This window comes from Hemitrygon akajei, chromosome 14 (genome assembly GCF_048418815.1).
Source record: "Hemitrygon akajei chromosome 14, sHemAka1.3, whole genome shotgun sequence".
In the NCBI taxonomy this organism is placed as follows: Eukaryota; Metazoa; Chordata; class Chondrichthyes; order Myliobatiformes; family Dasyatidae; genus Hemitrygon; species Hemitrygon akajei.
In genome coordinates this window covers 51,880,666-51,908,220 of record NC_133137.1, presented here as the reverse complement: position 1 = coordinate 51,908,220, position 27,555 = coordinate 51,880,666, and the positions used below count along the sequence as shown (strand labels likewise).

Sequence of the window (27,555 nt, the reverse complement as noted above, 5' to 3'; positions counted from 1 at the left end):
GGCCAAAACTACCAGGAGCAGGAAGTTAAAGTGGTTTAAAAGCAATGTGCAAACTGTTGTCTTATAAACATTTCACACTGCACAAAGCAAAAAGTGCACAGACACATTGCACAATGGAATGTCACTTTAAAATTAGCATCTGGCCTTCAGGGTGGCAGTGTGAGGAGATAGAACTTTCCACCCTTAAATGCTAATGAGGCTCAAAACATCACAACTCGAGACTGACGGGGAAGGGTCATGGGGATGAAGTTGGATTGGGATGCAGAATTTTAATTTTTCTTGAGGTTTAACTTTCCTATGCTTGCTTGTATTTTATATAATCATCTATATACAGTCGCAAGAAAGTTTGTGAACCCTTTGCAATTACCTGGTTTTCTGCATTAAATTACACAATGTGGTTTGATCTTCATTTAAGTCACAATAACAGACAAACACTATCTGCCTAAACTAATAACACAAACAATTATATTTCTCATGCCTTTATTAAACACAGTTTAATCATTCACAGGCCAGGCTGGAAAAAGTATGTGACCCCTTGCATTTAATAACTGGTAAAACCTCCTTTAGCAGCAATAACCTCCACCAAACGTTTCCTGTAGCTGCTGATCAGACTTGCACAATGGCGAGCAGGAATTTTAGACCATTCTTCCATACAAACTTTCAGTTCATCAATATTTCTGGGACACCTTGCATGAACAGCCTTAAGGTCTGGACTTTAACTTGGCCATTCCAAAATACAAATTTTCTTCTTTAAATTATTCTGTTGTTGATTTACTCTTGTGTTTCAGATTATTGTCTTGTTGCATCATTCAACTGCTACTAAGCTTCAGGTGATGGACTGCTACCCTGACATTCTCCTGCAAAATGTCTTGATGCAGTTTTAAATTCATTGTTCCATCAATGATTGCAAGCTGTCCAGGCCCTGGGGCAGCAAAGCAGCCCCCAAACCATGATGCTTCACAGGTGGGAGGAGGTTTTGTTGTTGGTGTGCACTGCCCTTTTTCCTCCAAACATAGGGGTATGCATTTTAGCCAAGAAGTTCTTTTGCCTCACCTGTCCACATAACATTGTCACAGAAGCATTGGGGAACATCCAGAAGGTCTTTTGCAAACCCGAGATGTGCAACAATGTTTTTTTTGGACAACAGTGGCTTCCTCCAGGGTGTCCTTCCATGACACCACTCTTGTTCAGTGCCTTTCTTATAGTGGACACAAACAGATTTTAGCAAGTTCTAGAGATTTTTGCAGGCCTATCGCTGTTATCCTTTGGTTCTTTCTCACCTCCTTCAGCATAGCACATCGTGTTCTGTGTGATCTTTGCTAGACGCCCACTCCTAGGGAGAGTAGCAACAAAACTGAATTCCTCCATTCGTAGACTATTTCTCTTATTGTGTACTGATGATCACTCAGGTCTTTAGAAATGCTTTTGTAGCCTTTTCCAGCTTTAGACACCTCTACAATTCTTCTACAATTCAGGTCCCCTGAAAGTGATTTCAATTGATGCATGGTGCACAGAAACAGACCTTTCTTAAGAGCAGGCTGTCAGTAACTTGACTTTGTGGTCCCTTTTTAAAAAAAAATGTATAGGGCAGGGCACCTCATCAATGGACAACTCCAATCTCATTTCATTGACTGGAAAACCAACTTCAAATAGCTTTTGTAGATGGCACTTCCCCGAAGTTAACATACTTTATTTTGAAATTGTACTGTGATTGTTAAATGGTGTATTCAGTATTGATGAGAAGTACAACAATTGTTTGTGTTATTAATTAAGGTTCCTTAAGGTTGTTATAGCTGGGAGCGGTAATGGGGACAAGCTCCCACTGCCTGTTAAATATTCCCAATGTCGTGCGTCTCAGATAACCAAGTCCAGCTCCTGGTCTTCACTTGTAGCTTAGCTATTAAGCCCAGCAGAACTGTTTCTACTGTCAGGAGAAGGGGCGGGGGGGGGGGGGCGGTCATTCTCGTCTTCAAACTAGTCCCTTCAGGCAGATGGGTCTCATTAGCTGCGGTTGGCAGCTCATCTAGGAGGTAGGAAAACTCTGATCTCAAACCTCCGCTGTCGTGCGACTATTCCCACCCACGGGGAAGTCATCAAAAGTAAACACCATGGGGAAAATTCTGGAACTGGAGTCCCTAAAGCAGTCCTACAGAGTTCAATGCTGATTTGAAATTATGTGACGTTTCTGGTACCAAACTGTATGGCTCTCTGCTGTTCCTTTATATTCATCAGATGCGTAAAGAGCTTGCTACACGGGCACCAGCTTGCTCTCCATATCGTACTGCCCAGGCTTGTGTACCTAGACAACTAGGACGCAATATCCATGGTTAACTTTGACCAACGGAGGCCTACACAGTTAAGGCAGATTGTGTTTGCCTATTATTTGTGACTTAAATGAAGATCAAATCACATTTTATGTGTAATTAATGCAGAATACCAGTAATTGCAAAGGGTTCACAAACTTTCTTATAACTGTATATGTAATTTTTCAGTGAATTTTCCAGTAATTACAGTAGGGGTTTCTATTGTTCTAGAAAGTTTTCAGTGGCAGGTGTCAGGCTACTTAAACCTGGCTATTCTATCGGTCAATTCTTACAACCACAACTGCTTTTTCCTTCGTCTTTTGTTCTCTCAACTCCTCTTTGTTCATTCCTTGTTTTCACAATGCTCAATAAAATTGCTAGCAACAAGTTTTATGCCTCATTCCTGACTTCCGAAGAACCTTTAGATCACAAAGCAGCAGGATCCAGAGTTAAACACAGATCAATGATTCAAATAGATCAGGATCAAGGGCCTGAACACCTCTGTTCAGAGTTGGAATGGATGCAAGGCAGGAGGAAAAGGAGGGTGTGGGCCTGGAGCCAAGATTAAACAGGAAAGGAAATTCCTTTAAACTATTTTCACAAAAATGCATGCATCCCTTAAAACAGGCGTTCCTGAACTTTATAAAAAAAAAAATGCCATTGATCGTTACAATTAACCGAGGGGTCCACGGAACCCATCTTAAAAGGAAAGGGAAGTAAATTAGGTTAAACAGTCAGGAGGTTTATTGAGGGGTGGGCACTCAAACATGAGAAAGCAGAACACAGAAGTAAAGTTTAATAGACAGGACTCAGGGAGTAGAATAGCTCAGAATCAGTGTGATTTGGAAATGAGGAATATGTAAAATAATTTTGGTGACAATAAAAATCATTCCCCAAATAAAGATCAAACCCTAGAGAAATAAAAGCAGCGATGGTGAGGCAGTGTTTCAGATTATTGGGAGGAATGGTAGCACAGCAATTAACACAATCACTCTACAGCAGCAGCGTTCACTGATTGGGGTTCAATTCCCGCTATCTGTAAGCAGTTTGTATGTTCTCCCAGTGACCCAGCATTTCCTCTGGGTGTTCCACATTCTGCAGATGTACAGGTTAGGGGCATAGTAAGTCAGCAACAGAAATATAGCAACACTTGCAGGCTGCCCCCAGCACACCCTCCAACTATGTTAGTTGTTAATGCAACATTTCACTCTGCATTCTGATGTACATGTAACAAAGCTAATCTTTACTGTACTGAAACATCAGGAAGCAAGAGCTTCCACTGCACAACCCCTATACACTTTCTCTGGAGAGACTATGACACCCTCCTGCCCACTGAAGCTCACCTCCATTGTGCACCTAGTCCACAGTCTCATGCAAGAGCAGATACCAAGTAACAGATCCACAGGAGAGCCAATCTCAGCAAAGATCTGCGTCAAACAAGGTTGAGTCATGGCCCCACCTACCAGACTGCAATGTTGCAACAGTCTTTCAGACCTCTCAAAGCAGTGGAGCAAGTCTTCAGAAACAAAGGGAAACTGTTCAACCGGTCACCCGAGCTCCAGTGGTCAATCTACAGGGCGTAGATAACATTGCATAAGTTTGGTGGAGCTCCAACCCCGATGTCTGAGGCACACGAGGATGGACCACTTCCTGTTTCTCAGGGGCATTTCTCACTGAAGGCAAAAAGGGCACGAAGAAACTCACCACAGGTTTTATCGCAATAGCACAGACTGGTCAATTGGGAAAGAGCACGTGAAGACCGAGACTTCAGACCAGGCACAAAACTTGTGGTCTATTGATTAAAGATCCCTACCCTCCTACATCACTGAAAATTAGTGCACCGAAACTCTGAAGGTATAGCCCAAGTTCACCAGGATTAGCAAACCAAAACCAGTGTCTTCTCCCAGGCCAAAAATCAGATACCCAAATTACATTCAGCTACTTTAGGCAGACCACATCTCCCACACCCTGACACCAGACTCCCGAAACGAAACCAGTCTGAACTCGTCATAGAAAACAGACTACTGGGCGAACAGAGGAAGCATCCAATGACGTGCTTAAAGCCTCAGTGAAGAAACGCAGCGTTCTTACTGACTCGTGGGAATTTCCAGCCTGTGAGCCAATCACACCGCACTGAAACAGGTCCTTCAGCCCAAAGTGACCAGGTGCTAGTCTAAGCTGGTCCCATAAGCCCCACATCTCTCTAATCCTTTCCTACCCATGTAGGAGTCCAAGGGCCTTTAAAAGATGTTATGTACCTACCTCAGCCACTTCCTCCAGCAGCTCATTCCTGTACCTGGTGGGAAAAAGTTGCCTTTCAGGTCCCCATCATCCTTAACCCTTTAGCTCCCAACTCTCCAACTCTTGATAATCATGAGCACACAGAAGCTCAGAGTATTCAGCCCATCTGCTGTCTGATTTTCACAGTCGCCTCAGTCACATTAAAACCCTGTGAAAGCAAATCTCAGACCTGAGTGACAGCACAGGATGATCTCCAGTGGCTTTCAGAAAAGAGTGATGGATCTTAACCAAGCAAAGGTGTACACAGCAAGTCATGCAACATCGATAGAAGGGGGAGGAATTGTTGACACTTTGGGTCAAGACCCTATATCAGGACAGAGTGGAGAACGAAGATGGCCGGTTTAAAGAGGGGCAGAGGTGAAGTAGGAGCCCGCAGGCAATAGGTAGAAGGGGTGAATGATGATTGGCTGATGGAGGCAGAGGAGGGTGGGGGGGAGATGTATAGCCAGGAGACGGGTGATAAGAGAAGGGGGCAGATGGAGACCAGCACCAGGATCCAGTGGCTGAAATTCATGTGTAGTAGGTGGATTGAACCAGGAAGGGGAAGTGGATCAAAATGGCCTATGGTGGGATGGGGGAGGAAAGGGAATAGAAATGTGAGGACCAAAAAGGGGGGGGGGGCAAGGGGGGAGGATATAGGAAGGAAGGGCTACCTGAAATAGGAAAACTTGCTATTGGTTGTAGACTGCTCAGGCAGAACACGAGGCACAGATTCCCTTGTCTGCAATGGGCCTCACTTTGGCATTGGAGCAGGTCAAAGATGGACAGGTCAGTGTAGCAATGGGGATAGGAACTGGAATTGAAATTGTTTTCTATTAGCTTTGTTTGTCACTTTAACAATCAAAGCATACTACGAAATACATTGTTTGTGTTAACTACCACAGGTGCCACCATGCTTCCAGCACCAGCATAACATGTCCATCATTTACTAACTCAAATTTGTATTCGTGGGAGAAAACCAGAGCATTTGATGGAAACCCATGCAGTCATGGGGAGAATGTACAAACCCCTTACAAACAGAATTAAACCCAGATCACTGGTGCTGTAAAGCATTGTACTAACAGCTACACCAGGGAGCTGAGGATGGCTATTGGTTCAGTTCTGAAGATTAGTAACAGTGTCTGCACTTGATCTCACTGCTGCAGGGGCCACAGAGGGAGCATGAATGCAGATGTCGGAGGCAGCACACATTGATCTTTGCCTCACTTGGGCTGTTGAGGTCTCTGGAAAGCAGTGAGGGAGGAGACAACAGGGACGTGTTACACCTCCTACAGTCGCAGGAGTAAGTGCCAGTGGGTAAAGCATAGGTGGGGAGGCACAAGTGAACCAGGGAGTCACAGAAGGAGTGGTCTCTGTAAAGGATGAAAAGGGGCAAGAGGGGAAGTTGTGTCTGGTGGTGGGACTCATTGTGACTGGGAAAAATGAAGGATAATATGCTGAATGTAGATCTCATAGGGCAGAAGGTGAGGACTGGGGGAACGTTACCTCTGAAGAGGGACACACAAGTCACGTAACAATTCATTCCAAAGTCAGGACATTATACCATTTTGTCACTCAGTCGTCAAGGGCTACAAGTTAGATCAATACTACTTGTTAACCACTTTTATTGTCAGGTTTGCTAGCCATAAGACAGTTAACAACCATTGCAAAATTCAGCACAGGAATCCCCCTGCTCTAGCTCAGACCAAAATGCCCTTTCCCACTTACGCATAAATATCAAAAGACCCGCAGCTGAAGATATCTTAAACAAGCCCAGTGAGTCAGTGTGGTACTTAGGACTGTAATAAATAGATCTACTGAGAGGATCATTGGGGGCTCTCTACCACCCATTAAAGATATTTATCATGAGTGCAGCATATGCGGGGCCCATAACATTGTCAGTGATCCCTTCCATCCATCCAAGAATCTCTTTGACCCCCTTCCATCAGGCAGGTGCTGTAGAATTAGGAGAAGTAGTGTTAGAATGGAAACAGCTTCTTCCTCCAGGCCATAGGACTGCTGAACTTCCTGCCACTACCCAGGTCTGATCATATCTGACATTCCAGTAGCATTATATTGTTTACTTTTTTAAAAACGTGTATTGTATATGCACCTTTAGTGGTAATATTATATTGTTGTGTGCAAGTTATATGTACTGTGTTATGCTCCTTGATCTGGATGAACGTTTTTTCACTTGTATGGCTGAACGACAATAAACTTGAACCCGAATCTCAGGGTGATGACCCCCCCCCCCCCACCCCCACCATTACTTTTTCCAAGTATAATGAAAACAATGATCAAACATCACTTGGACCACTCTCCAAAGTAGACAGCCAAAACGGCTCAAAATTATCATGACTGCTGTAACTGAGGTGGAATATTCCATAGCACTTGGTACCAAGCCAACTCCCAAAGCCTCCCCTTCAGGGCAGGTTGAAGTACCAGCTACTTGCCTGGATGGAGCTAATGGTTGCCCACTTCATACTAACCCAAATAAGCATTAGCACCTTCTGTCTACCAGGCCCACAATACTTCAGCAAGCACGCGGCCTAAACACACATCTTCCAGCTGTTGTCCCACGTTCACAGGAGCACCGTCATCACCAAGCACCCCATTCAGCAACTCTTCACTACTACTAGTCGCTGAGCCACACCACCCAACTCTGCTTGCAATACCCATATCCTTTTTATTGAAGGCAAGGTTACCCAAAACAAATCAGACACACCCCAAAAGGTTCCTCCAGAGGAACCACATTTTAAACACTATTTTTATTATCTTTGTGGGCAGACAAGTTACTTTATGGTATTAAGTGCAGTTCTCAGAAACTATTAAACCCCTGCCTCAGAATACAAGAGATTCTGCAGATGGTAGAAATCCAGAACATCACATTTTTACCCCTTTTCTTTTTCCATTCCAGCTCCCCTTTACCCCTTCTCCTGACTTGCCCACCACCTCTATCTGGTGCCCCTCCTGTCCCTTTCTCCCATGGTCCACTCTCCTATCAGATTCCTCCTTCAGCCGTTTATTTCTTCCACCTATCACCTCTCAGCTTCTCACTTCATTCCCCCCATATGGTTTCACTTTCACCCTTGTAGTTCTTTCCCCCTACCCACCCCCCCTTGTCCGGTTTCTCCCCACTTCCTTTCCAGTGCTGAAGGCCTCAGCTTGAAATGCTGACTGCCTCAGAATTGTGTGCTGTCGATGAAAAGGCAGCAGACTTTTTTTTGTTGGGGATCCAACAGCTTCTAGTTCACAAGTCATTTAGTTTCAAAACTGCTTTGCAACAAGCTCATGGCACACTCAACAGCTCTAAAGTCCACTATCCCCCAATGATCTTCAATTCCCCCCCAAAAAATCTCAGTTTTAAATATATCTATGGGCTGTCACCAAAGTTCCCATTCTAGAGAAGGAATCTATAGACTTCTCAATATCAACAAATAGACAAAAATAGAATAACAGAAATAGATATAGAATAAATAAATAGAATAACAGCTTATTTTACAAGTTGACATGAGTTAAGCCCTGTCAGTTTAAGATGGTGCACAATACTTGTATCAATACAAAGCACTCAACATTCTTTGCATATCAATATGTTCAGCATGAGCACATCAACAGTAAAGAGGGCTCTCCTTTAAAACCACAAAATTACTAAACATCCATTTTCCCAAATCAGAATCAGGTTTAATATCCCCAGTATATATCATCCACATACAATTTAAATTATTCAAAGTGAAGTTCCACAGATATCTCCTTCCACAACTAGAAGTAGTGCTGAGTAATTTTACATTCCAGTTACAAAAATGGCACTACTATTTTTATCCCAGTAAAATCTCCTCCTGATTCATTAGGACACAACTCTCACCACAAAACAATGCTCATCTGCCACATTGCTGATACTAAAAGCCACTTTGCACAGCAGTACAGTTTTGCTAGTGAAATATACACTCATCCCAGTGTTCTCCAAAGCTGCCCAGACACCGACAGAAAACAGCACCCCAATCCTTAAAGCATGGCTGTAACGAAGCCACATCATCCAAACCTTGTGCTTAACTACTGCATTAACTTGCCCCATTTTAATCTGCTGGGGTTATAAAGCCACAAACCAGATCACTATACTATTAGATACAAAAGTCATCATGATTGAATCTATATGGCATATCTCAGCTATAGTGCTTTTAATATTGAAGCTGGCAGTCAGTAAGTCTGTAATGCAAAATCCTTCAAACAGAAACACAGATATAATTACTGGCGAAAGTAACAGAAGCATAAATATTGGGCAGGAGAAAGAGGGAGAACAATTTTTTTTAATTAACCAGAATAAGTGGTATTCATAATAAAAAAATTTACAAGAATAAACCATGCAACACCTTTTCATTCTGACATTCCCTGCATTTAGTGTTAAATTACATTGCTTTATACTAACAACAACAATTCAGACTCACTGGTGTTCAGAAAAATGGGTGGGGAGTTGGATCTCATTGAAACCTGCTGAATATTGAAAGGCCAAGACTAGATGTCCAGAGTACACTTCCAACAGTGCAAGAACCTGAGAACAGAGTGCAAGGCCTCAATACAAGGATGGCCCTTTAGAACAGAGATAAAGGGAATATTTTTAGCCAGAGGATGTTGAAACTGAAATTCACTGCCACAGACAGTTGTGGAGGCCAAGTTACTGGGCATATTTAAAGTTGAGCTCAATTTAAGCACGTGCAAAGTCTTTCAAACAGAAACAAAGATGTAATAATACTACAGGCAGTCCCCGGGTTACGTACAAGTTCTGTTCCTGAGTCCGTCTTTAAGTCGGATTTGTACGCAAGTTGGAACAAGTACATCCGGTATTATTTAGTGTCAGTTAGTCAAACGTTTGTCTTAGTATATAGCATACATTTTACCTTTGTGCATATAAAACACTTAAACGTTATGTATTCCAATAATTAAACCACTGCGTTACTTAGTAATAATTGTAGCTTTCATCGGGGCAGGGCCTTTCACATGCTTCATTATTCTCACTTTATCCTTTAAAATTGTTCCGATCATTGACTGACTGTAGCCTAACACTTTTCCAATGGCCGATGGCATTTCACCCCTTTCCAAACGCTTTACTATTTCCACTTTATTTTCAATCGTGATTGCTTCCCATCAATGGAACAGAAACACTGTGGGCCCCGAGCTGCGCCGGCTCCCGAGGCCCGTTGGGCCCCAAGGACCACCGCACTGAATTTCCCAGGTTCGAAAGTCCACCGCACTGAGACAGGTTAAATGGGACAAATGGGGGCTGTGCTGGGTTTGGGTACTGTATTTGATCCTCCACAATATTCCGTGTGGGAATTTAAACTGGAAGTGGCAGTGTTTTTTTTTTTAAAATGAGGTCGAGTTGCGAGCTTGACATTAACTCGGTACGGATGATACGGGATTCACTGGATCAACATCAACCCGACACAGGAGTGGTCTGTCACTGGATCAAACTCAGGAACCTCCGTTCTCCAGCCCGGCGCTGATCTCATTGCACCACCAGCCGACCAGAATGGGGGTGGGGGGGCGGGGCCGGGGTCAGGGTGAATCTTGCTAAGAAAAATTTAAGCCAAATACAAAGTTACACACTCCCAGTGTCAAATGCAACGACTTAAAATGGCAGACAGTGTTCTCCTTCCTCGGTTCGTAAGTATGAGTTGTCTGTAAATCAGATGTTCGTAACTCAGGGACTACTTGTACTGGCAACATTGCCCAGGGGAGAATAACCTTGCTTATCCGATAGTACGAGGATAGGACATTAAACTCACCCGACAAACAATCTCAGGTGAAGAAAGACTGGTTCAGAATTACACCCTGGGCCCAAACTGGATCGCGTGCCAGGCTCAGACTGGCAAGCTCTTGGGTGTTCAGCAAGAACAATTTAAAAAAAATCAAAATAAACTACTCAAAACAAAGAGCATTTACAAGAATAAACCATGTAACACCCTTTTGTAGATAATGTGTTCAGTGATAAATTACAGTTACCACTCACATGGGCCCACTACACTACTACTAGGAGCTTTGCCAGCCACACCCCATCGAGTAACAGGAAAACTATACTGCGGTCTTTCCCCACCAAACCCTGACGGAGGCTGCACCAAGTCTCCATGCGTCCCTCAGCAAGTACTTCTGCAACGTGCCCGTCAGCAGCATTCCTCCATGGGCATCGATGTGCTGGCAGACCAAAGTGCGCATTTCACGAAGCTGATGATCTTCCAGTAGCACTTGCTCATCTTCGTGTGTGTCACTGGGAGCAGCCGGAGTGCGTCCTCTGTCACACACCTGCTTGGGCTGCGCCATGACACACCCCTGCATCTTTCTCCATGCCCTCTTTGCAAACCCACAGCCACAAATGAGGTGAGTGCCCATCTGAGGGCCAGCACACGTTGTGAGTGATGTCCTGGGCAGGTAGGAAAGCTGTGACTGAGAGAAGCCACACCAATCCTTGCAGCACGGGAGGCAAGGCAGCTGCACTCAGCCTGTGGCTCAGTGTTCAATCCTTGGCATCTCTACTTTCAATGAGGAGGAATTTTGTTAGCCCGAGAGTAGACAGCTGTGGAAGCCAAGTTATGGGGTACATTTACAATGGAGATGGAAAGGTTCTTGATTAGCAAGAGTGTCAAAGGTTATGGGGAGGAGAATGGGGCCGACAGCGAAAGTAAAATCAGTCATGATCAAATGGCAAAGTGAACTCAATGGGGCTGAATGACCCAGTTCTGCTCCTATGTATTATGGTCTTACAGTACCAGCGGCAAGGCAGCTGTGGTAAGCAAGCATTAGAAAGAACCAACTCAAACATCGACTGCTGAAACAGACCACTTTGAAACTTAACACAACTCTAATGCAGCAATGATCACATACACACTTTAACTGAAAATTAACTCATCACTAGCAGCTGGGGCATTGAAGCTATTTTCACACACACACACACACCAACAATGGGGGAAGTTTGCGAGCCGAAAGGTTGTACTCTGGCCTCAGTGGACTTGGTACACTGTACACTTCAGCAGTTAGCACCTGCTCAGTAATAGCTCGCCAGCCTATCAAAATAGACATCATGATCACTATCTTTAATGTTGCCAGCAAGCTAAATACCCAGTAATTCTCAACATGAATAAAGACAAGGCTGTTTCACATTCAAGTCAAAGGTGCCTCAAGGACATCTTTAAGGACCCTCACCATGCAAGACATGCTCTCTCCTCATTACCACAATCAGGGAGGTAACAACGGAGGCTGAAGATCCACGTTCAACATTTTAGGAACAGTTTCTTCCCCTCCATTATCAGATTTCTCAACAGACCATGAACACTTTTTGCACAACTTTTTAAAAAAAAATAGAGTGGATTCCAGTTAATTGGGCCATCGATTAGTCCGGACTGCATCCTATTTGGGACACTATGCCACTTAATTGGGGCAGGAGACCCCAATTAAGTTCTAATTAGTGCCAGTCATGCACACTTGCACACCGCTACACCGTACTTGGTGCAAACTGTTTTTAAGATAGCGCCAGTTGCATGTATTTGTGTTCAAAAAGCCGTGATCTTTGTCACTGATAGTTGGCAAGAAACAAGTAGCAAGACAATTCAGAACTGTTTTGCTCACAGTGGTTTCAAGCATTGGGGTTTACAGATGCCAGAAATGGCCAGGACTGAAAATGTAATGATTTCACTATTGCAAGGTAGGAATTAGGAAGAATTTGAAAGCATCGACAATCATCTTGAATGTTACCTCTGGTGCATTCAGCCCTCACCCACGGCTCCAAGTAGTTGTTTGCACTTGACAGAGGTTATACTCCAGTACACTGCTTCAGTTGGGTAGGCTAAACCAGGTGAGGGTAGCCAGCTGGTCTCATACCCCATTGAGATAGGGACAAGCTTGTCCTAGCATGCAAAGTCAGTTCCGATAAACTAACTAGCTGGATGAGATCAACAATGAGATTCAACTGTAGATCTCCAATACTCCGCTGCATTCTGTAACCACCATAGAAGGCGTTTCTGCAATGCTCCGTGGAAAGCAAAGTGCATGACGAGGCAGAGAAGTGGCCAAGGTCATTCACTGCAACCAGGGAAGACCCCAGTTGTGACGTCTACTTGTACCACTGGAATTGGACTTCCGAGGTCCAGGGAGTGGAACTGCCCCAGTGCAAAAACTCTCCCGCACAGGTTTCCTGTCATCATCGGACATGACCAACAAACACTATTATTGGAAATTTAAATAATTGGTTCAGTATTTCATTTAAATGCATTATTTGTTACTCAGTTAAATGGTGTTTTGTTTTTTTATACTTTTAACTATTTCCATGAAACATCAACTAATGGAGGCAGTCCCTTAACTGAGCTAAAGGACAGGTCCTGAGGCATCCCAATTAACTGGACTCCATTACATTTATTATAAGTTGGTACGTACTGTACTGCTGCATGACAATTTTAGGACATCAATGATAATAAACCTGATTGATTCTGGGACAAACTGGGCATTTTGGGCTGCTGGTGAAATTACAATGAACTGGTCACCCACCTAATCAGAATCCAGCCAAGCCACCAGTGTTTCCACTCACTACATTAATGATCCCAGTGCCTTTCGACTTCAATGCGATGTGAGACATCTCCAGTTGCTCATCCTGTTACCAAGGTGCATCATGCGAACAATGCCACTGAGGTACAAATGAGTGCTTGACCCCAGTCTTATCCAAAACCACAGACTGCACTGAACTACAACAGAGTACACTGCCACTTTAGAAACAATTAAGGTTCACACAATCTTAATTACAATAGGAACAATTTAAATTAACACTCTGGTGACATTTTGAAAACCTAGCTGTAGCCACTTGATCATATAAACATCGATTAAAGGCAATTTGGCAGTGGAATAGCTCTGAAAGAAGTCTGCTCTATGGGTGAAATTGTGCATCCTTAACAGAAGAAAATAAGAACCATTCGGCCCCTCAAGCCTGCCCTACCCTTCAATACAATCATGGTTGATCTATCCCCAGGCCTCTACTCCTACGCCAGATCCTGTGAATTCTCCAGTCTTTTAAAAGGCTATCTCTTCCCAACTTAAATATACCTAATGATCCAGCAAGGTTGGGGGGGTGGGGGTGGGGGAAGCAGAATTCCGGAGATTCACCACCCACTATAAAAACAATTTCCAACCCACCCAGTTATTCAACACCTTCTGTACTACTCAAGTTATCAAAATTTATCCAATATTTAAAGGCCTGTGAAGATGATGTTTCCTGTAGTGGGGTAATCTAGAACTAGAGGGCACAGCCTCCGAATAAGGGACATCCATTTTGACAGAGGAGGAATTTCTTTTCCCAAAGGGTGGGGAATCTGTGGAATTCATTGCTACAGACAGCTGTGCAGTTCAAGTTGTTGAGTATATTTAAAGCAGAAGTTGATAGGTTCTTAATTAATAAGGGTATCTACAATAACTGGGAGAATGTGATTGAGGGGGATAACAAATGAGCCGTGATGGAATGGCAGAGCAGATTCAATGCACTGAATGGTCAGATAAGATGGCACCAGTGGCAACCTCCTGCACAGTTCACCAAACTACTACTATTTTAAAATCAACCACTAATCAGTGTGCGATTGGAGCCTGTAATTTACATTCGGATCACGTGATTTTGGACTGAGCGAGCTGGCTTTTTTGCTGGCTGAGGAAATTCTGTATGGTTGAGAAATAGAGATTGCAGCCTAATGGCAGAGCGCACATGCATGACCGGCTCCAATTCTCAACCAACTCGCCAATTAAAACAACAAGCAAGATTGAAATCAATGAGGATGAGAGCAGAAAGTGAGCGGGTGTTAAGCGCTTTCTGCCAGAGGAAGGTGCAGAGGTCATGAGGCTCGGGCAAGGTTTGTAGATGGGACTTGTTTTCAGGGGACTCTGAAGTTCATGTTATACGTGTTTCTGCTTACTCGATCTCATTGCTATTTTGCGCAATTTTGATGAGGGCAGACCACCTCTGCAGCCAAAGAACGACGGCATTAAATTGAACTGAACTAGACTGTCTCAGGGACTCTGCAGTTCGATGCTTAATATTCTGTGTGTTCATTTTGCTCTTTTTTTGTCATCTGCGTGATTGTTTTTGTGTGTTGGGCGTTTGATGTTTAAACTGGTTCCATGGTGTTTCTTTGTTTCGTGACTGTCTGTGAGAAGACGAACCCCACAGTTGTTTACAGGTGTCCCTCGCTTTACGCCACTTCGCTTATACAAAAGACTTACATTAGTAACCTGTTTTCGCATTGCAAAGAGGATTTTCGCTTTTACAAAAATTTTTCCCATATAAATTAAGAGTTCTTTGCTTTTCGCCATTTCCGCTTAAGCAAGGTTTCCTAGGAATGCTCTACCTTTGTAAAGGAGGGGACACCTGTACTGCGTGAATACTTTGATAATGGCCTCATTCTGTTCCTGTGCCTTGTCGTACCAAATGATCTGTATGGATGGCATGCAATCAAAAGCTTTGCACTGTGCATACAGCAATAAACCAATTCAACTTATAACTCTGTCCTCTGGTTAAAAACCCCTCCCACCAGTGCAAGTCTCTCAATACCCTTTATCCTTCTAAGCTCCAAAAACACAGAATCACTACGATTTAGTTTACTGCCATGGAGAAATCGGTGCATTTTACAGGCAGGAACAGACTAGCTACATGCCACCTTGCTATTTATAAAACCAAGGCCTGCAGTATACAAGCCTGCCAACACGTAACCGAGGCCTTGCCGCTCCAGGGAGAGAAACCACCTCTCGCCGACCCCTGCGGGCCAATTAGGCTCAGGGCAGGTAAGGGACAGTTAGTTTTAAACTGGAACACACAGTGTCAGATTTGTATCCGGCGAACACGTGGACTTCTCAACGTGAAATTAAAATGTCGGCGTGGTTTAAAAACTTTTAAAGCGGCGGCCAACTTCATAAGTTTCCCCCTCCCCACACCAACGCAAGACGGTGTTCCTGTCTGCTTCAACCATTAGGCTTCATTTCCGTTTCGCAGAACTACACGCAGAAGCAACAAAAAAATTGTTCATAATTTTCTCCTCACCTGTGCCCAAGCGCGGCTTCCCTCTGTGGCCCAAACTTCAGTCAAAAAGGCACTGAATTTGCAGCGGAATCCGGGCTTGCTGCCCCCGGGCGTGCGCTCCTCGCCTCCAGCCCCCGCCGCGCTCAGAGGAAGGCGGCCGCTGCTGTATCTGCATTGCAGGGCAGCAACAGTGATAGTAAATTCGTCTCTAACCTCCGCCCCCATTCTCTATGTGTGTCAGGGTAACCGCAACCCGGCTCCACATGCTCAAGACAAACGTAGAAGTCTTGCGGAACGGGAGACTGTCTGGTCAAGCACCCCCCGCCCCCAGCATCGCTCTGCCTCCCAACCCAACTCCAGTTTCGCTCCGATACCCCACCCTGCCCCCGGCCATCTCTGACCCACACCCCCTCCACCCTCAACCCACCCCCGCATCTTTCTGACCCCACTTCCACCCTCCACAAAGCCCAGGCATCTCTCTGAAACACCCTCTACCCCCCACCCTGCCCCAGGCATCTCTCTGAAACACCCTCTACCCCCCACCCTGCCCCAGGCATCTCTCTGACCCCTCCACCCCCACCCTGCTCCCGGCATCTCTGATCCACCCCCCTCACCCTGCCCCAGGCATCTCTCTGAAACCCCTCCACCCTCACCCTACCCCCGGTACCCCTGACCCCCCCCATCCCGGATATCTTTGACTTCACCCTGTTCCCGGTATTTCCCTGACCCCACCCTAACCCTGGAATCTCTGACCCGCCTCCCTCACCCTGTCCCCGGTATCTCTCCGGCCTTCCCACCCACCCCTTGCCCCAGTATCGCTGACACCACCCAACCCGCCCCCGGTATCTCTCCAATCCCCTCCCTCACCCTGCTCCCGGTATCTCTATGACCCTTCTCCACGCCCGCCCCGGTATCTCTGACCCCCTCCACCCTGTCCCCAGTATCTCTCCTACCTTCCCACCCAGTATCACTTCCCATTCCTCCCCCCCCCCACCACTGCGAGTGTCTCCCCTCCGTCTCGGCCTTCCCCTGAGCAACCCCACTCTGCAGTAAGAGACGCTCACCAGCCAGCTGTTTCCCGTTTAAAGCGCCGTGGTTGCCGGTACTGATCCGCCCGCTGCCGCTTGATCCGTCCCTCTGTGTCGCGGCGGTGGAGCAACAAACATTGAGGAGGTGGGAAGGAGCGCTCTCTGGGGCGGGGTAGGTGGGGAGAGAGCCAGACAGCGAGAGACGAGGGCGTGAGGAGGGTTTCAGTGTGATGGGTGGGTCAATGTGCCGGCTCCCAGTGAAACTGACCAGGAAATCCGCGTGTAATTTATGCGGCTCTCCCCTGCACTGGCAGGGCGTTAGCGCACAGAGCCGTCCTCCGATACTGCCTTTCGAAAGGTCCTTTTCCACTGATACATTTAAAGGAAAACAAATTGAGTCCACATGACCCTCCTTTGACGTCAGTTGGCGCTCACCGGCTGACCTGTTTTTAAAAATATATTACTTAGGAAGCCCAGGCAATTTACCAACAAGCAGCGTCACGGTCTGGGTTTTAAACACTAGGTATGTCCCGGCTCGTACCGCCGCGCCGCTCTTCCTGCTGCCTCGCTTGTTTAATGCAGGGTGAGGACTACAATAGAGGAGAATTTAAACGAAGGCGCAGACTCGTAGTGTTGCGGGGTGGTGTCCTAGTAGGTTCACAGCTGCTAGTACTGCAGAGTTTGAGCTGTGGGCCGTTCTTTTTCTGTTGCTGGAACCACGTGATTTCGCTATGTTCGTCACTTCAGTATCAATAGCATTAGAGTTACAGGCAGACACAGCAGATGTCGTTCGGCCCAGTGAGTCCATGCTCTCCATTAACCACACCTTTCTATTCTCCACAAATTTCCATCAACTCTCTCCCCTGCACACACCCACTGCCAGTCACTTCAACTACGTACTGGGGGCAAATCACTGTGGCTGGTTAGCCCGCCATTCTTCCATCAAGTCATTGTCAGCCCACAGAGCAATCCCATCCCTCAATATCCTGATATAATCATGAAGAAGACAAGCCAACAGCTGTACTTCATTGGGAGTTTGAGATCAGGTATGTCACCTAGGTCTCACACCACCAGATTCAGGAACAGGTATTATTTCTCCTGAGCCAGAGTGGATAACTTCACTCAGCACAACACTGAACAGTTTCCACAACTTATGGACTTACTTTCAAGGATTTTATAGTTAATGTTCTCAATTTTAATTAATTAATCATTTGATTTGATTTACACGGTTTGTCACTTTGGTTGTTTGTTAATCCTTATGTGTAGTTTTTCATTGATTCTATTGTATTTCTCTTTTTCACTGTGAGTGCCTGCAAGAATATGAATCTCAGGGTAGGATATGGTGCAATATAAGTACTTTGATAGTAAATTTATTTTGAACTTTGAAATATTATAGTAAATTTCTACAGATGTACAATTCAAACTGATTGCATCACTGTCTCGTATGGAAGTGCCAATGCATAGGATTGATAAAACTGCAGGGGTTGGAGACTCTCACAGTTCTGTCATGGGCACCAGCCTCCCCACCATTGATGGCATCTTCAAAATGCAGTTCCTCAAGAAGGCGGCTTCCGTCTTGAAGGACCCTCACCATCCAGGACGTGCTCTCTTATCATTGGTGTCATCAGTGAGGAGGTACAGGAGCCTGAAGACACTCATTCAACATCTTAGGAACAGCTTCTTCTCTGCCATCAGATTTCTGAATGAATCCGTGAACACTACTTCACTATTTTGCTCTCTTTCTACACTATCTATTTATGCAGTGAATTCCAGTTAATTGGAGCACATCCGCATCAATACATTTTGTCTCAATTAACTGGCTGCCCCAATTAGCTAAAGTTTCATAGAAATGGTTTAAAAGGTATTAAAAAAGACAAACAAACTACAAAGTTAATCTGAGCAACAAATTATAACACTATCAACACTACTACAGTATTATAAAACTGTATTATTTTCTAATAGTTATCGACAGAGGAATTCATCTAGTGACCCCTGGCACGTTCTTCTGAATTACTGTCAAAGAACAAAATCAGCACAGACACCTAGTGTAGATAATGGACTGCCTTCATACAATGTTTTTGACAATTGCATCCTCCAAATCTTCATTTTCATTGTAACATTCAAGACGACTCTCAATACCTTAAAATTCTTTGTAGTTGCTAACTTGTTGAAGTAGTGAGATTGTTTCATTTTCACTCCGGGCTGTTTATAGTATCTCCAAGCCTAAATGTTTGAACCCGCAGTGACCAAAACAATTCTGAATTGTCTTACTACTTATTTATCACCAACTATTAGTAACAAAAATCACTGCTTTTTGAACATAAGCACATGCAGCTGATGCTATTTAAAAACTATGTATTTGCTCTAAGCAGTGTTCGACAACAGTCTTCTGCCCCAATTAAAGGTCAAAGTTCAAAGTAAATTTATTATTAAAGTACATATATGACACCATCTATAACCCTGAGATTCATTTCCTTGTGGGCATATTCAATAAATCTATAAAATAATAACCATAGCAGAATCAGTGAAAGACTGCTCCAACTTGGGTGTTCAACCAGTGTGCAAAAGACTATAAACTGTGCAAATACAAAAGGAAAGAAATAATAATAAATAAATAAGGAATAAATATCGAGAATGTGAGGTGATGAGTCCTTGAAAGTGTGTCTGTTGGTTGTGGGAACCAACCAATGATGGACCTAGTGAAATTGAGTGAAGTTATCCTCTTTAGTTCAAGAGCCAGATAGTTGACGGGTAGTAACTGTTCCTGAATCTGGTGGTGTGAATAGTGAGCGCCTTCCTCCCGATGGCAGCAGTGAGTAGAGAGCGTGTCCTGGGTGGTGGGGACCCTGATGAAGTCATACCAAATATCCATAACCTCCTAAGGAAGTAGAGCTGCTGCTGGGTTTTCTTCACAATTGCACTTAGGACAGGTTCTCTGAAATCATAACACCTTGGAATTTTAAATTGCTGACCCTCTCCAACTCTGATCCTTTGATGTGGATTGGTTCATGGACCTCTGGTTTCCTTCTCCTGAAGTCAATAACCAGCTCCTTGGTTTTGCTGACATTGAGTAAGAGGTTGTTGTTGTGGCACTACTCAGACAGATTTTCAATCTCCCTCCTATATGCTGACTTCCTCGCCATCTTTGATTCGGCCCATGACAGTGGTGTCATCAGCAAACTTGAATATGGCATCAGAGCGGCATGGTGTCCCTAATAAACAAATGGAGTCCTGGCTGTTTCCTTGTTTTTGTTCTTCAAGAGTTGCCACAAATAAGTGGCTACCCTGATGGCCCAATTAACTGGAGTTCACTGTAAATTCTTCTTGTAACTTAATGGTATTTTTTGTATTGCACTGTACTGCTGTGTCAAAGCTACAAATTTCATGACACATTTCAGTGATAATAAACCTGATTCTCATTGCAGTTTTTTCTGCAACCATTTTCTTCTTCTTTCCATCAACCCCCCACTCCTGGGCTATTTACAGCAGTCAATTATCTCACTTGGGACAACTTGGGACAAGGGAGGAAATCAGACCACCTGGAGGAAAGGCACACATTTGTGCGAAGGAGCTGCATACTCCACATAGACGGCACCAGATGGCAGGATCAAACAAAACCAGGCCTATTAGGGGACTCCATTGTACAAGAGGGTACAAAGAGTGGTGGATCTACCCAGTTCCATCATGGATTCAATTTTCCCCACCATCTAAAAGGGGTGATAGCTCAGGAAGGTGACATCCATCATCAGTGCCCCGCATCACGCAGTCCACGTCATCTTCTCGACGTTGTCATTAGGCAAGAGGTACCCATACCTCAAAGTTCTACAACAGCTTCTTGAAATGACCGGAAAGAGAGCTGGAGGAACTCAGCATCAGTGGAGGGAAATAAACATCTACACTTGTACTCCTTCCCCTCTCCCCACCTTATTTTGGCTTCTGTCCACTTTCTTTTCAGTGCTGATGAAGAGTCCCAGCCCATACATCTCCATAGATGCTGCCTGACTTGCTGAGTTCATCCAGCATTGTGTATGTGTGGGACATGGAACCCCTTCCAGGTTGCTTCCAACCCATCTCCCAAACTGTAAGTCACCCCCATTCAAGTTTCCCCGCATCAGCAGAACCTCTTGTGTCACTGAGCCTCCACGGGCTCCTAGAGTAGCAAATTCCAAAGATTCATCACTGTCAGGTGGAAGAATTTTTCTCAACTCAGCCTGTGAGATCTGTAGCTTCCTAGAATAACATGCAAAATTTGCTGGAGGAAATCAGCAGGTCAGACAACATCTATGGAGGTGCATAAACAGTCGATGTTTCATGCTGAGACATCATCAGGACTGCGTAATCAGAAACTTCGACTCTTCATTCCTCTCCTTAGATGCTGCCTGACCTGCTGAGTTCCTCCAGCATTTTTTTGTGTGTCATTTTGGATGTCCACCAGCTTGTTTTTATTGGTGTTGGAATATGTGATGATGTAGCGCACCATTTTGTGAGTCGGTTCGAGTGCGCTGGAAAGTGGGTCACCACATAACCCCCCCCCCCCCCCCAGAACTGGTGATACACCCCCCAATGTCCACAGTCTGAGTTGGTCTCCGTTTGGGAGGTCTGCCTCTGCGCCGTGGTGCCTGAGCCCCGACCGGCTGCGCCAAGTCCACATGGGCCGGTTGAGTCGGTCCACCGTGAAAACCTCCTCTTTCCCCCCAATGTCCAGCACAAACGTGGACCCGTTGTTCCTGATCAGCTTAAACGGCCCCTCGTAGGGCCGCTGTAGCGGTGCCCGATGTCCGCCCCGTTGTACAAAAACAAACTTACAGTTCTGCAGGTCTTTGGGTACGCAGGTCGGGTTCTGCCCATGCTGTGAAGTGGGTATGGGGGCCAGGTTACTGAGCCTCTCACGTAGTCTGTCCAGGACTGCTGCGGGTTCTTCCTCTTGCTCCCTTGGGGCTGGTATGAACTCTCCTGGGATGACCAGGGGTACGCCGTACACCAACTCGGCCAACGAGGTGTGCAGATCCTCTTTGGGTGTCATGCGGATTCTGAGCAGGACCCAGGGAAGCTCGTCCACCCAGTTAGGCCCTTTGAGGCGGGCCATGAGAGCCGACCTCAGGTGACGGTGGAAACGCTCCACTAGTCCGTTCGATTGTGGGTGGTAGGCAGTTGTGTGGTGCAGCTGTGTTCCCAAAAGGCTGGCCGTAGCTGACCACAGTCTGGAAGTGAACTGGGTGCCTCTGTCGGAGGTAATGTGGGCCGGTACACCAAAGCGAGATACCCAGGTTGCAATCAGCGCTCAGACGCAGGATTCTGAGGTGGTGTCGGTGAGCGGGACCGCCTCTGGCCATCTTGTGAACCGGTCCACGATAGTCAGGAGGTGCCGCGCTCCTCGCGACACTGGCAGGGGCCCCATGATATCCATATGAATGTGGTCGAAATCCCGGCAGGTGGGGTGGAACTGCTGCGGCAGGGCTTTGGTGTGCCGCTGCACCTTGGCTGTTTGGCAGTGCATGCACGTTCTGGCCCATTCACTGACCTGCTTGCGGAGTCCGTGCCAAACAAACCTGTTGGAGACCATCCGGATGGTTGTCCTGATGGAGGGGTGCGCTAAGTTGTGAATGGAGTCAAAAACTCGCCGTCGCCAGGCTGCTAGGACGATGGGGCGAGGTTGGCCGGTAGCTACGTCACACAGTAGGGTCCTCTCACCTGGGCCTATAGGGAAGTCTTGGAGCTGCAGTTCTGTAACTAGGGATCTCATCGTCTGCCTGCTGCGCCTCCACCAGTGCTGCATAGTGCACCCCCTGGGACAGGGCCTGGATGGTAGGTCTGGATAGTGCGTCCGCCACGACAGTCTGCAGCAGTTGCCGCACGGTTGCCAGCCCCCTGTTGCTTTGGGCACCATGTGCAGGGGGGAGGCCCATGGGCTGTCGGACCGCTGTATGATCCCCAATTCCTCCATCCTCTTGAACTCCTCCTTCGCCATTCGGAGCTTGTCCGGGGGAAGCCTTCGAGCATGGACGTGGAGGGGTGGTCCCTGGGTCGGGATGTGGTGCTGTACGCCGTGTCTGGGCATGGCTGCCATGAACTGCGGTGCCAGAACTGATGGAAAGTCCACCAGGACTCTGGTGAATTCGTTGTCAGACAGCATGATGGAGTTCAAGGTTATCTGCCGAATGTGGAATTGGGCTTCTGCTTGCTGGAACCATAGGTGAGGTCGCAGCATCCAGAAGCTTGGCAGTTTTAACAAAACTGCATGAACAGATGCGGCGTCATTCATCTCCGGTCCAAATATCGTTTGGGCCGTCGGGGTCACCAATTGTAGCGGTGTGCTACACGCAGCGCTGAAATAATGGCACGCAGATGGCGAGTTGCAGTTGCGTAAAAGATTTATTCAAACTTCGCGGCCTCGCTTTAAAGCCTTCCTGTTCTCGCCCTCCCCGGGCACATATTCACAGTACCTTCCCGCGCGTGGGCTTTACCCCTCACTGGTGAAGAAGGCCTGGCGCCCTTTTTGGGACCGGCCTCTCTGCCGGCGCGTGCCACTTTGTGAGCCGGTTCGAGTGCGCTGGGAAGTGGGTCACCACAATGACACAATTGTTCCCTGCACATCACCCTATATAAATCTAAATCTAAATCTGAAATCAATAGAATCTCTTGTGTTTATGTATAAACCTGATATGTTTCTATAAGATCACTGCTTATTCTTTTGTTTTCGAATGAGCAGACACTAACATGCTCAATTGATCCTCACAAGACAAACCTTTCATCCCAGAAATCATAGAACAGCAGAACATAGTACAGGCTCTTTGGCCAATGATGTTATGAAAGCTTTAACCCACTCTGAAATCAATCTAATTCTTCCCTCCAACATAATGCTCCATTTTTCTATCATCCATGTGCCTATATAAGTGTTTCTTAAATGCATCTGTGTTGACGCATGGCCAAGTGGTTAAGGTGTTCGTCTAGTGATCTGAAGATCGCTAGTTCGAGCTTTGGCTGAGGCTGTGTGTGTGTCCTTGAGCAAGGCACTTAACCACACATTGCTCTGCGATGTCACCGGTGCCAAGCTGCATGGGTCCTAATGCCCTTCCCTTAGACAACATCGGTGGCGTGGAGAGGGGAGACTTGCAGCTTGGGCAACTGCCGGTCTTCCATAAAAAAACCTTGCCCAGGCTTGCGCCCTGGTCTATCAAGACTAACAGAGGCCTACATACTACAAATGCATCTGTCTCTACCACCACTCCGGCAGGGCGTTTCACGCAACCACCACTCTCTGTATAAAAAACCTATCCCTGTCATCCTGCCTAAACTTTCCTCCAATCTTCTTAAAATTATACTCCACCTCCATGGCATTTTCTACTCCTGGAAATAGTCTAGCTGTCCACTCTATCTATACCTCTATCAAATCACCTCTCATCTTCCTTCACTCCAAAGAGAAAAAACCTAGCTTGCTCAATCTGTCCTTATAAGGCATGCTCTCTAAACCAGGCACATCCTTGTAAATCACCTCTGTATCCTCTCTAAAAGCTTCCACATCCTGCCGATAATAAACTGTCCACAACGGAACACAATATTCCAGGCGGGATCTATCCAGGCTTTTACAGAGCTACAACATTAAATCAGCCTGGTGTACCTCCGCTGAACTGCTTTCAATGCAAGTACATTTCCTCTTAAATAGCAGGGAGTACTGTGAAGGAGTACTTCTAGGGAGTCTCATCCAGTGGCCAGTACACTTACAGCAAGGATTCCCTGATTCCCTGCGTTTATACTCAATCTCTGTTGTTAACATGGTCAGGACCAAATCTAATCCTGGGTGCTTATAACACTCTCTCTCTCTCTCTCTCTCTCTCTCTCTCTCTCTCTCTCTCTCTCACACACACACACACACACACACACACACACACACACACACACACACACACACACACACACACACACACACACACACACACACACACACACACACACACACACACACACACACACACACAAAATCTCCAGTTGTCTTCTCTCCCTCCCTGCTTGTGGATCTTACCCCTGTACCGGATCTGAACCAGACCACATGCTCCTGATCTGACATATGCAGTCAGATTCCATCGGACTCAAATCGGAGAATAGGGCCTTGTCTCAGATAAAAACATTATCATTGATCTGGAGACTAAGGAGTGGAAAAGCCCCTCTTGCTCTAATCATCGATGTGGTGACTTAGTACTGATGGAGAGATCAGTGATTCACGGTTGATGTCGTATTTACCTGTGTGCTGAGCTAAACTGGACCTCTATAAATAAGTGTCAGTTTTAAAAATCTTGCCTTTTTATACAAGCTTGCTCGAGCTTCATCCTTCTCTTGGCTGTAATTTTGATCAGCAATTTCTCAGAATTTAATCTTACCACCAACAGAGCTTTGCATCCTGCTCTTAAGCCCTGGAATTCTCTCCTGAAATGTCTACTGCCCTCTATCAGCCACTCCTCTGTGGAATCTGTCTGTACCTCTTGCTGCCTCAGTAAAGCCCCCACACACCCTGGACATTCTCTCCTCCCCTTCCTGTCAGGCACGAGATTCAAAAGCCTGAAAGTTAGTGTCACCTTACAGTTATAAGACTATTGAACATCCTCCTTGTGCGATATAATGGGCTCTTGCCTTCACTGTTCATCTTGCCACAATCTTGCACCTTATTCCTTGTCTCACCCATTCTGAAGTCGACAATCAATTCCCTGGTCTTACTGGCGGTGAGTGCAAGGTTGTTGCTGCGACACCACTCCACCAGCTGATCTATCTCACTGCTGCTCATCACCATCTGAAATTCTGCCAAAAGTAACAGCAAATTTATAGATGGCATTTGAGCTGTGCCTCGCCACACAGTCATGGGTGTAGGGGGAGTGGAGCAATGGGCTAAGCACACACCCTGACGTGCACCAGTGTTGATTGTCAGCAAGGTGGAGACGTTATTTCTGATTCACATAGACTGTGGTCTTCTGGTGAGGAAGATGAGCATCTAATTACAGAGGGAGGTACAGAGAATCAGGCTTTGGAGCTTCTTGAATGATTGTGTTAAATACTGAGCTGTAGTCAATAAACAGTACCTTGACGTACTGTAAGTATTAGTATTGTTCAGGTGATCCAAAGCTGGGCGAAAAGACAGTGAGATTGAATCTGCTGTATGTTCTACGATTTAGTGAAGTGTCAGAATAGGGACAGGCATCGAGACCAAATGCTCGGGTTTCTCTTTGGACCAAATAAATCATCACTGTTCCTTTATTGCTGTAATATCATTGCCTTAGCTTTAACGAGCATCATCCATGACTCAGGGATTAGCACACTGAATGAGTCAGCCAGTTTATAGGTTCAAGCACTATGTCAGAGACCCGGACACGTAACTCAGGCTGACAGTTTTGTACAGAAATACGGTTGGCATTTTTCACATTGATCAATATCTCATTGACCCTGTCAAGTCAGTATTAAAAAAAAATACCATGGCAAATGTCTAGGTTAATAGTTACTCCTCATCCCTCATCACCATGAAAAGGAATCTCTTATTACATTGGACTTAATCATACACAGTTTGGGCAGTTGCCAGCATGTCCTAACACTGAGTACAACTCCATGGAATGTCTTTGGAATTTGTGTTGTTCTAAAGGTGTAAAGAGAAATAAAATTATATTCTAGGCCTTGTGTTGACTTAATCTGTATTGCTGATGGTGGCTTTCGCAGGGGATTATCTGACAGAGTCATAGAGGGGTACAGACACAAACAGGCCCTTCAGCCCACCAACTTCATGCTGGCCATCAACTACCCATTTACATGAATCCTGCCCTAACCCATTTCAATTTCTCCACATTCTCAGCAACTGCCCCAGACTCACCTACATACCAGGGGCATTTAACAGTGGCCAATTAATCCAGCAAACCACACTTCTTTGGGAAGTGGGAGGAAACTGGTGGTTTTGGTGTGGAGTGTGTAACGTAAGAAGGAGAAAGTGTAGGCTGCGTGCAGGGGTCAGGAGAGAACCCAGTCACGGGGGTCGCCAGCACGTTGTGTGTTTGAATCCTTGGTATTTATCGAAGTCACCAGGACCTCTGTTTACTGCCTTGTGTGACAGAGTGCAAGGATTAATGTTCACTTTCAATTACTCTACAACTCACGTTTGCAGTATTTATCCATCGATTTACTTAAAATTGGCACAGTTTGTTATATTTTGCATATTGGACATTTGTCAGTCTTTGTGCATAGTTTTTCATTGATTCATTGTATATCTTTGTTTACTGGGAATGCCTGCAAGAAAATGAATCTCAAGGTAGTAAATGGTGACATAGACATACTTTAATAATAAATTTACTCTGAACTTTGGGAGGGCACATCAGTTGGCTCCTGAGGTGTTGATCTGGATTAGGAGATCTAGAAAGAATGGACAGGACCCAGGCTGTACATAGGGGAACATTTAAACCCGTACAAACCCCCTGTGCGAACTTGGACTAGGTTTGAGTTCAACACTTATTATTGGGCATTTCTATTATGGTGGGGTTAACTACCATGTAACCCACCTATGAAGGTACATAGATTACATACTGACGTACTTCAGGTAAGGTGATAGTGTAGTAGTTAAGGCACCAGACTGGTACTGACAACACAGAGACTGAACTGACAACACAGAGATCAGCACCTGTGGAATGTAACTTCGTATTACTAATCTGGAATTAGGAAAGGAGAACAGCTACAATTAGTAGCACACAAAAAATGCTGGAGGAACTCAGCAAGTCAGGTAATATCGATGGAGAGGAATAAACAGTCAACGTTTCGGGTCAAGACCCTTCATCAGGACAATTGTATTACAATTACAGCTACAATTAGTAATGATGATCTAAAGCTATTGGCTTGGCTGAAAACCCATACACAATGCCATTCTGGCTAATGCTTGAATCCAAAC

General features: G+C 45.5%; 1 protein-coding gene across 3 annotated transcripts in view; it reads right to left on the bottom strand.

The window, feature by feature from the left end:
* Positions 1-17,265, bottom strand: part of LOC140738582 (GTPase KRas) — a 53,475-nt gene extending 36,210 nt beyond the window's left edge. The window contains exons 1-2 of one of the 3 annotated variants that reach the window (XM_073066059.1): positions 16,683-17,265; positions 15,640-15,787 (exon numbers count right to left, since the gene is read on the bottom strand). The gene's annotated coding sequence lies outside the window, so the exon portion shown is untranslated. The remainder of the gene's footprint in view (positions 1-15,639; positions 15,788-16,682) is intronic. The other 2 variants (XM_073066058.1, XM_073066057.1) reach the window with 2 other exon arrangements.
* Between the last annotated feature and the right edge of the window lie 10,290 nt (positions 17,266-27,555).